We start from the raw sequence: 13,071 nt of genomic DNA on the forward strand, positions 1-13,071 counted from the left end.
CAGGCATTTCCAACAACCCAGGAAACAAAAACCCAGTGTTTCTATTTACCTAGGTTTTCAAAAACCAGGATTCCCAATTCCCTAGGTTTTCAAAAACCAAGATTCTCATTTCCCTAGGTTAAAAAAATGACGTAAGCAAGACGACTAAACAACCGGGAGGGACCTTGGTCTTATCGTTATCTCGAGGGGGGGGGCAGCCACCCTTATAACTGGCTTTCTTCATGGTTCTCTAAAAATTAAGGCTTTCCTTGCGAGACGAGAATCTTCACCATCTGAATCATGAGTAAGTTATATTTTCCTTTTTTTCCTGTATTTCTCGTTTATAATTTATTTTCATATTTGCACTATATTTCTTATTTTATATATATTTATACTACTTGAAAAGCGGTTTACTGTACTTCCAACTTCTTAATATCATTACAGTTCTACTGTCCTGCATATCCTACTATTCTGTTTTTTTTATAGAGTTTCTCTATTACTATAAGATATTATTAAAGTTATTCATGTGTGTGTATGAGGAAGAGAGAGTGTGTGTTTATGTATGTTGTGTCTACTTGCCCGCCCTTGACTGCACGAGTGTGTGTGTGTGTGTTTTTAGCACTCCTCAGCTCGTACACTTCTTTTTGACTTTTTTTTGACTATTACTGCTCTTAAATTGCTCGTAATTCCAATCTGTCAATGTCCGCCTAATCCCGCTTCTATGTGTCTAGGTGCCCGTTTTTCCTTCTTCTCCCTTATGTTTATTTTATGACATTTTTTATGCACAACAGCAGATTTCCTTCTTTTGTGCTTTTGTAGCAAAGCAGTTAACATTTGCTTACAAAATGAAAGGGAGTCTCTGGTTTTCCACAGAAAATGGAAGCCTGGCTCTTTCGTTGCTCAATAAGACTCTGTGCGTGACTGGGAAATTTTCCATAAAGTACTGGTCGCCAAGTTCACCTATCAGCAAGAGGTCTACGCCCGAAAAAGGCTGGGAGCGGTTTCCCTTCCATTGAGCTTTTGTAGCAAGGCAGATAACAGCTGCTTGCAAAATCACGGGCAGTCTCTGCTTTTCCACTGAATGTGGAAGCCTGGCTCTTTCCTTCATCAAGAAGAGAAGAGTACTGATGCGCTTGACACGAGGTAGCGACTTGTAATTCCCCACCTCCAAGCCGGAAAACGCAATGCAAACGCACCCTCAACTTGAAATCGCCATTCGTCAACAGTGGGAAGTCTTCTCATCTACCAGTTCCTTCCCTGTTCACCGAGTGACGTCGAGTCGGCATGACGGATTCAGAACTCACAAAGTGGCACTGACCTCGGTCTTTATTTGCTTTAGATCAGGGTTGTCCAGTCTTCTCCAGAATGGGCCAGAGTGGTTGCAGGTTGTCATTCTAACCAAGCAGAAGCCACACTTTAGTCTATTGAAAGCCAAGATCAGCGGATCCAACAATTGGAATCAGGTGTGCCTCCTGCTAGATTGGAACGAAAAGCTGAAGATTGGACAACGCTGCTTAAGACCAATCAGCATATAGACATATTTGCTTATTAAATATAAAACATTGACTATATAGATGGCTGATTGTGGAAAATGTACACCTCTCATCACAGTTTGCATGCTAGCTTGTCGCTAACAAAAGACAGACACGGAGAGACGGCATTTTCTAACATTTTCGCCCCTGTTCACGGGTCAAACGTGCCCTGTTGGATAATGCTGTGTTTACAAACAGCAAAGAAGCACTAAGAATTCAAGTGGGAAGCAGAAAGAGTTGTGGGAGGCCTGCAGAGAAGCCTATGGCACATTCTGTTGACCCATTTACTTTCAGGTAGGTGATTCCTTCCTTTTGTGCCAACTACCATAAAGTAGCTCCAGAAGCTCCGAGTTACAATCCGTGCATTGGCCAGGAATCAAACGCAGGTCAACTACTTGGAAGGCAGCTATGCTCACCTCTATACCACGCTAGGCAATTCAACTCTGCTGAACAAAAGTTTAAGTATGTGCTCTTCTCATCAGCAGACCATAGGCAAGAGCCGAAGCGCAGCTCTGTCATGGTTTCTGTAGTGTGGTGGTTATCACGTTTGCCTAACACTCATCACTGTAGGATCAGGTCCTCCAGGAACAGCCGCAAAGCGACACCTTGGACAGAGCAGATTTCCTTCTTTTGTGCTTTCGTAGCAAAGCAGTTAACATTTGCTTACAAAATGAAAGGGAGTCTCTGGTTTTCCACAGAAAATGGAAGCCTGGCTCTTTCGTTGCTCAATAAGACTCTGTGCGTGACTGGAAAATTTTCCATAAAGTACTGGTCGCCAAGTTCACCTATCAGCAAGAGGTCTACGCCCGAAAAAGGCTGGGAGCGGTTTCCCTTCCATTGAGCTTTTGTAGCAAGGCAGATAACAGCTGCTTGCAAAATCACGGGCAATCTCTGCTTTTCCACTGAATGTGGAAGCCTGGCTCTTTCCTTCATCAAGAAGACAAGAGTACTGATGCGCTTGACACGAGGTAGCGACTTGTAATTCCCCACCTCCAAGCCGGAAAACGCAATGCAAACGCACCCTCAACTTGAAATCGCCATTCGTCAACAGTGGGAAGTCTTCTCATCTACCAGTTCCTTCCCTGTTCACCGAGTGACGTCGAGTCGGCATGACGGATTCAGAACTCACAAAGTGGCACTGACCTCGGTCTTTATTTGCTTTAGATAAGGGTTGTCCAGTCTTCTCCAGAATGGGCCAGAGTGGTTGCAGGTTGTCATTCTAACCAAGCAGAAGCCACACTTTAGTCTATTGAAAGCCAAGATCAGCGGATCCAACAATTGGAATCAGGTGTGCCTCCTGCTAGATTGGAACGAAAAGCTGAAGATTGGACAACGCTGCTTAAGACCAATCAGCATATAGACATATTTGCTTATTAAATATAAAACATTGACTATATAGATGGCTGATTGTGGAAAATGTACACCTCTCATCACAGATTGCATGCTAGCTTGTCGCTAACAAAAGACAGACACGGAGAGACGGCATTTTCTAACATTTTCGCCCCTGTTCACGGGTCAAACGTGCCCTGTTGGATAATGCTGTGTTTACAAACAGCAAAGAAGCACTAAGAATTCAAGTGGGAAGCAGAAAGAGTTGTGGGAGGCCTGCAGAGAAGCCTATGGCACATTCTGTTGACCCATTTACTTTCAGGTAGGTGATTCCTTCCTTTTGTGCCAACTACCATAAAGTAGCTCCAGAAGCTCCGAGTTACAATCCGTGCATTGGCCAGGAATCAAACGCCGGTCAACTACTTGGAAGGCAGCTATGCTCACCTCTATACCACGCTAGGCAATTCAACTCTGCTGAACAAAAGTTTAAGTATGTGCTCTTCTCATCAGCAGACCATAGGCAAGAGCCGAAGCGCAGCTCTGTCATGGTTTCTGTAGTGTGGTGGTTATCACGTTTGCCTAACACTCATCACTGTAGGATCAGGTCCTCCAGGAACAGCCGCAAAGCGACACCTTGGACAGAGCAGATTTCCTTCTTTTGTGCTTTCGTAGCAAAGCAGTTAACATTTGCTTACAAAATGAAAGGGAGTCTCTGGTTTTCCACAGAAAATGGAAGCCTGGCTCTTTCGTTGCTCAATAAGACTCTGTGCGTGACTGGAAAATTTTCCATAAAGTACTGGTCGCCAAGTTCACCTATCAGCAAGAGGTCTACGCCCGAAAAAGGCTGGGAGCGGTTTCCCTTCCATTGAGCTTTTGTAGCAAGGCAGATAACAGCTGCTTGCAAAATCACGGGCAGTCTCTGCTTTTCCACTGAATGTGGAAGCCTGGCTCTTTCCTTCATCAAGAAGACAAGAGTACTGATGCGCTTGACACGAGGTAGCGACTTGTAATTCCCCACCTCCAAGCGGGAAAACGCAATGCAAACGCACCCTCAACTTGAAATCGCCATTCGTCAACAGTGGGAAGTCTTCTCATCTACCAGTTCCTTCCCTGTTCACCGAGTGACGTCGAGTCGGCATGACGGATTCAGAACTCACAAAGTGGCACTGACCTCGGTCTTTATTTGCTTTAGATCAGGGTTGTCCAGTCTTCTCCAGAATGGGCCAGTGTGGTTGCAGGTTGTCATTCTAACCAAGCAGAAGCCACACTTTAGTCTATTGAAAGCCAAGATCAGCGGATCCAACAATTGGAATCAGGTGTGGCTCCTGCTAGATTGGAACGAAAAGCTGAAGATTGGACAACGCTGCTTAAGACCAATCAGCATATAGACATATTTGCTTATCAAATATAAAACATTGACTATATAGATGGCTGATTGTGGAAAATGTACACCTCTCATCACAGTTTGCATGCTAGCTTGTCGCTAACAAAAGACAGACACGGAGAGACGGCATTTTCTAACATTTTCGCCCCTGTTCACGGGTCAAACGTGCCCTGTTGGATAATGGTGTGTTTACAAACAGCAAAGAAGCACTAAGAATTCAAGTGGGAAGCAGAAAGAGTTGTGGGAGGCCTGCAGAGAAGCCTATGGCACATTCTCTTGACCCATTAATTTTTAGGTAGGTGATTATTTCTTTTTGTGCCAACTACCATAAAGCAGCTCCGAGTTAGAATCCATGCATTGGCCGGGAATCGAACCCGGGTCAACTGCTTGGAAAGCAGCTATGCTCACCTCTATACCACCAATGCCACACTAGGCAGTTCAACCCTGCTGAACAAAAGTTTAAGTATGTGCTCTTCTCATCAGCAGACTGTAGGGAAGCGCCAACTCACACCTATGTCATGGTTTCTGTAGTGTAGTGGTTATCACGCTTGCCTAACACGCAAAAGGTCCCTGGTTCGAGACCGGGCAGAAACAAGCTAGCAATTTTGAACTTTGCTTTAATAACTGACCGGTTGTCATCACTGTAGGATCAGGTCCTCCAGGAACAGCCGCAAAGCGACACCTTGGACAGAGCAGATTTCCTTCTTTTGTGCTTTCGTAGCAAAGCAGTTAACATTTGCTTACAAAATGAAAGGGAGTCTCTGGTTTTCCACAGAAAGTGGAAGCCTGGCTCTTTCGTTGCTCAATAAGACTCTGTGCGTGACTGGAAAATTTTCCATAAAGTACTGGTCGCCAAGTTCACCTATCAGCAAGAGGTCTACGCCCGAAAAAGGCTGGGAGCGGTTTCCCTTCCATTGAGCTTTTGTAGCAAGGCAGATAACAGCTGCTTGCAAAATCACGGGCAGTCTCTGCTTTTCCACTGAATGTGGAAGCCTGGCTCTTTCCTTCATCAAGAAGAGAAGAGTACTGATGCGCTTGACACGAGGTAGCGACTTGTAATTCCCCACCTCCAAGCCGGAAAACGCAATGCAAACGCACCCTCAACTTGAAATCGCCATTCGTCAACAGTGGGAAGTCTTCTCATCTACCAGTTCCTTCCCTGTTCACCGAGTGACGTCGAGTCGGCATGACGGATTCAGAACTCACAAAGTGGCACTGACCTCGGTCTTTATTTGCTTTAGATAAGGGTTGTCCAGTCTTCTCCAGAATGGGCCAGAGTGGTTGCAGGTTGTCATTCTAACCAAGCAGAAGCCACACTTTAGTCTATTGAAAGCCAAGATCAGCGGATCCAACAATTGGAATCAGGTGTGCCTCCTGCTAGATTGGAACGAAAAGCTGAAGATTGGACAACGCTGCTTAAGACCAATCAGCATATAGACATATTTGCTTATTAAATATAAAACATTGACTATATAGATGGCTGATTGTGGAAAATGTACACCTCTCATCACAGTTTGCATGCTAGCTTGTCGCTAACAAAAGACAGACACGGAGAGACGGCATTTTCTAACATTTTCGCCCCTGTTCACGGGTCAAACGTGCCCTGTTGGATAATGGTGTGTTTACAAACAGCAAAGAAGCACTAAGAATTCAAGTGGGAAGCAGAAAGAGTTGTGGGAGGCCTGCAGAGAAGCCTATGGCTCATTCTGTTGACCCATTTACTTTCAGGTAGGTGATTCCTTCCTTTTGTGCCAACTACCATAAAGTAGCTCCAGAAGCTCCGAGTTACAATCCGTGCATTGGCCAGGAATCAAACGCAGGTCAACTACTTGGAAGGCAGCTATGCTCACCTCTATACCACGCTAGGCAATTCAACTCTGCTGAACAAAAGTTTAAGTATGTGCTCTTCTCATCAGCAGACCATAGGCAAGAGCCGAAGCGCAGCTCTGTCATGGTTTCTGTAGTGTGGTGGTTATCACGTTTGCCTAACACTCATCACTGTAGGATCAGGTCCTCCAGGAACAGCCGCAAAGCGACACCTTGGACAGAGCAGATTTCCTTCTTTTGTGCTTTCGTAGCAAAGCAGTTAACATTTGCTTACAAAATGAAAGGGAGTCTCTGGTTTTCCACAGAAAATGGAAGCCTGGCTCTTTCGTTGCTCAATAAGACTCTGTGCGTGACTGGAAAATTTTCCATAAAGTACTGGTCGCCAAGTTCACCTATCAGCAAGAGGTCTACGCCCGAAAAAGGCTGGGAGCGGTTTCCCTTCCATTGAGCTTTTGTAGCAAGGCAGATAACAGCTGCTTGCAAAATCACGGGCAGTCTCTGCTTTTCCACTGAATGTGGAAGCCTGGCTCTTTCCTTCATCAAGAAGACAAGAGTAATGATGCGCTTGAGAAGAGGTTGCGACTTGTAATTCCCCACCTCCAAGAGGGAAAACGCAAAGCAAACGCACCCTCAACTTGAAATCGCCATTCGTCAACAGTGGGAAGTCTTCTCATCTACCAGTTCCTTCCCTGTTCACCGAGTGACGTCGAGTCGGCATGACGGATTCAGAACTCACAAAGTGGCACTGACCTCGGTCTTTATTTGCTTTAGATAAGGGTTGTCCAGTCTTCTCCAGAATGGGCCAGAGTGGTTGCAGGTTGTCATTCTAACCAAGCAGAAGCCACACTTTAGTCTATTGAAAGCCAAGATCAGCGGATCCAACAATTGGAATCAGGTGTACCTCCTGCTAGATTGGAACGAAAAGCTGAAGATTGGACAACGCTGCTTAAGACCAATCAGCATATAGACATATTTGCTTATTAAATATAAAACATTGACTATATAGATGGCTGATTGTGGAAAATGTACACCTCTCATCACAGTTTGCATGCTAGCTTGTCGCTAACAAAAGACAGACACGGAGAGACGGCATTTTCTAACATTTTCGCCCCTGTTCACGGGTCAAACGTGCCCTGTTGGATAATGCTGTGTTTACAAACAGCAAAGAAGCACTAAGAATTCAAGTGGGAAGCAGAAAGAGTTGTGGGAGGCCTGCAGAGAAGCCTATGGCACATTCTGTTGACCCATTTACTTTCAGGTAGGTGATTCCTTCCTTTTGTGCCAACTACCATAAAGTAGCTCCAGAAGCTCCGAGTTACAATCCGTGCATTGGCCAGGAATCAAACGCAGGTCAACTACTTGGAAGGCAGCTATGCTCACCTCTATACCACGCTAGGCAATTCAACTCTGCTGAACAAAAGTTTAAGTATGTGCTCTTCTCATCAGCAGACCATAGGCAAGAGCCGAAGCGCAGCTCTGTCATGGTTTCTGTAGTGTGGTGGTTATCACGTTTGCCTAACACTCATCACTGTAGGATCAGGTCCTCCAGGAACAGCCGCAAAGCGACACCTTGGACAGAGCAGATTTCCTTCTTTTGTGCTTTCGTAGCAAAGCAGTTAACATTTGCTTACAAAATGAAAGGGAGTCTCTGGTTTTCCACAGAAAATGGAAGCCTGGCTCTTTCGTTGCTCAATAAGACTCTGTGCGTGACTGGAAAATTTTCCATAAAGTACTGGTCGCCAAGTTCACCTATCAGCAAGAGGTCTACGCCCGAAAAAGGCTGGGAGCGGTTTCCCTTCCATTGAGCTTTTGTAGCAAGGCAGATAACAGCTGCTTGCAAAATCACGGGCAATCTCTGCTTTTCCACTGAATGTGGAAGCCTGGCTCTTTCCTTCATCAAGAAGACAAGAGTACTGATGCGCTTGACACGAGGTAGCGACTTGTAATTCCCCACCTCCAAGCCGGAAAACGCAATGCAAACGCACCCTCAACTTGAAATCGCCATTCGTCAACAGTGGGAAGTCTTCTCATCTACCAGTTCCTTCCCTGTTCACCGAGTGACGTCGAGTCGGCATGACGGATTCAGAACTCACAAAGTGGCACTGACCTCGGTCTTTATTTGCTTTAGATAAGGGTTGTCCAGTCTTCTCCAGAATGGGCCAGAGTGGTTGCAGGTTGTCATTCTAACCAAGCAGAAGCCACACTTTAGTCTATTGAAAGCCAAGATCAGCGGATCCAACAATTGGAATCAGGTGTGCCTCCTGCTAGATTGGAACGAAAAGCTGAAGATTGGACAACGCTGCTTAAGACCAATCAGCATATAGACATATTTGCTTATTAAATATAAAACATTGACTATATAGATGGCTGATTGTGGAAAATGTACACCTCTCATCACAGTTTGCATGCTAGCTTGTCGCTAACAAAAGACAGACACGGAGAGACGGCATTTTCTAACATTTTCGCCCCTGTTCACGGGTCAAACGTGCCCTGTTGGATAATGCTGTGTTTACAAACAGCAAAGAAGCACTAAGAATTCAAGTGGGAAGCAGAAAGAGTTGTGGGAGGCCTGCAGAGAAGCCTATGGCACATTCTGTTGACCCATTTACTTTCAGGTAGGTGATTCCTTCCTTTTGTGCCAACTACCATAAAGTAGCTCCAGAAGCTCCGAGTTACAATCCGTGCATTGGCCAGGAATCAAACGCCGGTCAACTACTTGGAAGGCAGCTATGCTCACCTCTATACCACGCTAGGCAATTCAACTCTGCTGAACAAAAGTTTAAGTATGTGCTCTTCTCATCAGCAGACCATAGGCAAGAGCCGAAGCGCAGCTCTGTCATGGTTTCTGTAGTGTGGTGGTTATCACGTTTGCCTAACACTCATCACTGTAGGATCAGGTCCTCCAGGAACAGCCGCAAAGCGACACCTTGGACAGAGCAGATTTCCTTCTTTTGTGCTTTCGTAGCAAAGCAGTTAACATTTGCTTACAAAATGAAAGGGAGTCTCTGGTTTTCCACAGAAAATGGAAGCCTGGCTCTTTCGTTGCTCAATAAGACTCTGTGCGTGACTGGAAAATTTTCCATAAAGTACTGGTCGCCAAGTTCACCTATCAGCAAGAGGTCTACGCCCGAAAAAGGCTGGGAGCGGTTTCCCTTCCATTGAGCTTTTGTAGCAAGGCAGATAACAGCTGCTTGCAAAATCACGGGCAGTCTCTGCTTTTCCACTGAATGTGGAAGCCTGGCTCTTTCCTTCATCAAGAAGACAAGAGTACTGATGCGCTTGAGAAGAGGTTGCGACTTGTAATTCCCCACCTCCAAGTGGGAAAACGCAAAGCAAACGCACCCTCAACTTGAAATCGCCATTCGTCAACAGTGGGAAGTCTTCTCATCTACCAGTTCCTTCCCTGTTCACCGAGTGACGTCGAGTCGGCATGACGGATTCAGAACTCACAAAGTGGCACTGACCTCGGTCTTTATTTGCTTTAGATAAGGGTTGTCCAGTCTTCTCCAGAATGGGCCAGAGTGGTTGCAGGTTGTCATTCTAACCAAGCAGAAGCCACACTTTAGTCTATTGAAAGCCAAGATCAGCGGATCCAACAATTGGAATCAGGTGTGCCTCCTGCTAGATTGGAACGAAAAGCTGAAGATTGGACAACGCTGCTTAAGACCAATCAGCATATAGACATATTTGCTTATTAAATATAAAACATTGACTATATAGATGGCTGATTGTGGAAAATGTACACCTCTCATCACAGTTTGTATGCTAGCTTGTCGCTAACAAAAGACAGACACGGAGAGACGGCATTTTCTAACATTTTCGCCCCTGTTCACGGGTCAAACGTGCCCTGTTGGATAATGCTGTGTTTACAAACAGCAAAGAAGCACTAAGAATTCAAGTGGGAAGCAGAAAGAGTTGTGGGAGGCCTGCAGAGAAGCCTATGGCACATTCTGTTGACCCATTTACTTTCAGGTAGGTGATTCCTTCCTTTTGTGCCAACTACCATAAAGTAGCTCCAGAAGCTCCGAGTTACAATCCGTGCATTGGCCAGGAATCAAACGCAGGTCAACTACTTGGAAGGCAGCTATGCTCACCTCTATACCACGCTAGGCAATTCAACTCTGCTGAACAAAAGTTTAAGTATGTGCTCTTCTCATCAGCAGACCATAGGCAAGAGCCGAAGCGCAGCTCTGTCATGGTTTCTGTAGGGTGGTGGTTATCACGTTTGCCTAACACTCATCACTGTAGGATCAGGTCCTCCAGGAACAGCCGCAAAGCGACACCTTGGACAGAGCAGATTTCCTTCTTTTGTGCTTTCGTAGCAAAGCAGTTAACATTTGCTTACAAAATGAAAGGGAGTCTCTGGTTTTCCACAGAAAGTGGAAGCCTGGCTCTTTCGTTGCTCAATAAGACTCTGTGCGTGACTGGAAAATTTTCCATAAAGTACTGGTCGCCAAGTTCACCTATCAGCAAGAGGTCTACGCCCGAAAAAGGCTGGGAGCGGTTTCCCTTCCATTGAGCTTTTGTAGCAAGGCAGATAACAGCTGCTTGCAAAATCACGGGCAATCTCTGCTTTTCCACTGAATGTGGAAGCCTGGCTCTTTCCTTCATCAAGAAGACAAGAGTACTGATGCGCTTGACACGAGGTAGCGACTTGTAATTCCCCACCTCCAAGCCGGAAAATGCAATGCAAACGCACCCTCAACTTGAAATCGCCATTCGTCAACAGTGGGAAGTCTTCTCATCTACCAGTTCCTTCCCTGTTCACCGAGTGACGTCGAGTCGGCATGACGGATTCAGAACTCACAAAGTGGCACTGACCTCGGTCTTTATTTGCTTTACATCAGGGTTGTCCAGTCTTCTCCAGAATGGGCCAGTGTGGTTGCAGGTTGTCATTCTAACCAAGCAGAAGCCACACTTTAGTCTATTGAAAGCCAAGATCAGCGGATCCAACAATTGGAATCAGGTGTGGCTCCTGCTAGATTGGAACGAAAAGCTGAAGATTGGACAACGCTGCTTAAGACCAATCAGCATATAGACATATTTGCTTATCAAATATAAAACATTGACTATATAGATGGCTGATTGTGGAAAATGTACACCTCTCATCACAGTTTGCATGCTAGCTTGTCGCTAACAAAAGACAGACACGGAGAGACGGCATTTTCTAACATTTTCGCCCCTGTTCACGGGTCAAACGTGCCCTGTTGGATAATGGTGTGCTTACAAACAGCAAAGAAGCACTAAGAATTCAAGTGGGAAGCAGAAAGAGTTGTGGGAGGCCTGCAGAGAAGCCTATGGCACATTCTCTTGACCCATTAATTTTTAGGTAGGTGATTATTTCTTTTTGTGCCAACTACCATAAAGCAGCTCCGAGTTAGAATCCATGCATTGGCCGGGAATCGAACCCGGGTCAACTGCTTGGAAAGCAGCTATGCTCACCTCTTTACCACCAATGCCACACTAGGCAGTTCAACCCTGCTGAACAAAAGTTTAAGTATGTGCTCTTCTCATCAGCAGACTGTAGGGAAGCGCCAACTCACACCTATGTCATGGTTTCTGTAGTGTAGTGGTTATCACGCTTGCCTAACACGCAAAAGGTCCCTGGTTCGAGACCGGGCAGAAACAAGCTAGCAATTTTGAACTTTGCTTTAATAACTGACCGGTTGTCATCACTGTAGGATCAGGTCCTCCAGGAACAGCCGCAAAGCGACACCTTGGACAGAGCAGATTTCCTTCTTTTGTGCTTTCGTAGCAAAGCAGTTAACATTTGCTTACAAAATGAAAGGGAGTCTCTGGTTTTCCACAGAAAGTGGAAGCCTGGCTCTTTCGTTGCTCAATAAGACTCTGTGCGTGACTGGAAAATTTTCCATAAAGTACTGGTCGCCAAGTTCACCTATCAGCAAGAGGTCTACGCCCGAAAAAGGCTGGGAGCGGTTTCCCTTCCATTGAGCTTTTGTAGCAAGGCAGATAACAGCTGCTTGCAAAATCACGGGCAGTCTCTGCTTTTCCACTGAATGTGGAAGCCTGGCTCTTTCCTTCATCAAGAAGAGAAGAGTACTGATGCGCTTGACACGAGGTAGCGACTTGTAATTCCCCACCTCCAAGCCGGAAAACGCAATGCAAACGCACCCTCAACTTGAAATCGCCATTCGTCAACAGTGGGAAGTCTTCTCATCTACCAGTTCCTTCCCTGTTCACCGAGTGACGTCGAGTCGGCATGACGGATTCAGAACTCACAAAGTGGCACTGACCTCGGTCTTTATTTGCTTTAGATAAGGGTTGTCCAGTCTTCTCCAGAATGGGCCAGAGTGGTTGCAGGTTGTCATTCTAACCAAGCAGAAGCCACACTTTAGTCTATTGAAAGCCAAGATCAGCGGATCCAACAATTGGAATCAGGTGTGCCTCCTGCTAGATTGGAACGAAAAGCTGAAGATTGGACAACGCTGCTTAAGACCAATCAGCATATAGACATATTTGCTTATTAAATATAAAACATTGACTATATAGATGGCTGATTGTGGAAAATGTACACCTCTCATCACAGTTTGCATGCTAGCTTGTCGCTAACAAAAGACAGACACGGAGAGACGGCATTTTCTAACATTTTCGCCCCTGTTCACGGGTCAAACGTGCCCTGTTGGATAATGGTGTGTTTACAAACAGCAAAGAAGCACTAAGAATTCAAGTGGGAAGCAGAAAGAGTTGTGGGAGGCCTGCAGAGAAGCCTATGGCTCATTCTGTTGACCCATTTACTTTCAGGTAGGTGATTCCTTCCTTTTGTGCCAACTACCATAAAGTAGCTCCAGAAGCTCCGAGTTACAATCCGTGCATTGGCCAGGAATCAAACGCAGGTCAACTACTTGGAAGGCAGCTATGCTCACCTCTATACCACGCTAGGCAATTCAACTCTGCTGAACAAAAGTTTAAGTATGTGCTCTTCTCATCAGCAGACCATAGGCAAGAGCCGAAGCGCAGCTCTGTCATGGTTTCTGTAGTGTGGTGGTTATCACGTTTGCC

The 13,071-nt window shown here is 45.6% G+C and overlaps 4 non-coding genes across 4 annotated transcripts; 2 read left to right on the forward strand and 2 right to left on the reverse strand.

Annotated features, from left to right (window-relative positions):
- Nucleotides 1-4,577: 4,577 nt before the first annotated feature.
- On the reverse strand, nt 4,578-4,649 carry trnag-ucc (transfer RNA glycine (anticodon UCC)). The gene has a single exon. It is a non-coding gene; the product is annotated as a tRNA-Gly (tRNA).
- Nucleotides 4,650-4,745: 96 nt separating this feature from the next.
- Nucleotides 4,746-4,818, forward strand: trnav-aac (transfer RNA valine (anticodon AAC)). The gene has a single exon. It is a non-coding gene; the product is annotated as a tRNA-Val (tRNA).
- A 6,620-nt stretch (nt 4,819-11,438) lies between these two features.
- trnag-ucc (transfer RNA glycine (anticodon UCC)) lies at nt 11,439-11,510 on the reverse strand. The gene has a single exon. It is a non-coding gene; the product is annotated as a tRNA-Gly (tRNA).
- A 96-nt stretch (nt 11,511-11,606) lies between these two features.
- trnav-aac (transfer RNA valine (anticodon AAC)) lies at nt 11,607-11,679 on the forward strand. The gene has a single exon. It is a non-coding gene; the product is annotated as a tRNA-Val (tRNA).
- Nucleotides 11,680-13,071: the final 1,392 nt, after the last annotated feature.

This window comes from Ictalurus punctatus, unplaced genomic scaffold (genome assembly GCF_001660625.3).
Source record: "Ictalurus punctatus breed USDA103 unplaced genomic scaffold, Coco_2.0 Super-Scaffold_100056, whole genome shotgun sequence".
Classification (NCBI taxonomy): domain Eukaryota; kingdom Metazoa; phylum Chordata; class Actinopteri; order Siluriformes; family Ictaluridae; genus Ictalurus; species Ictalurus punctatus.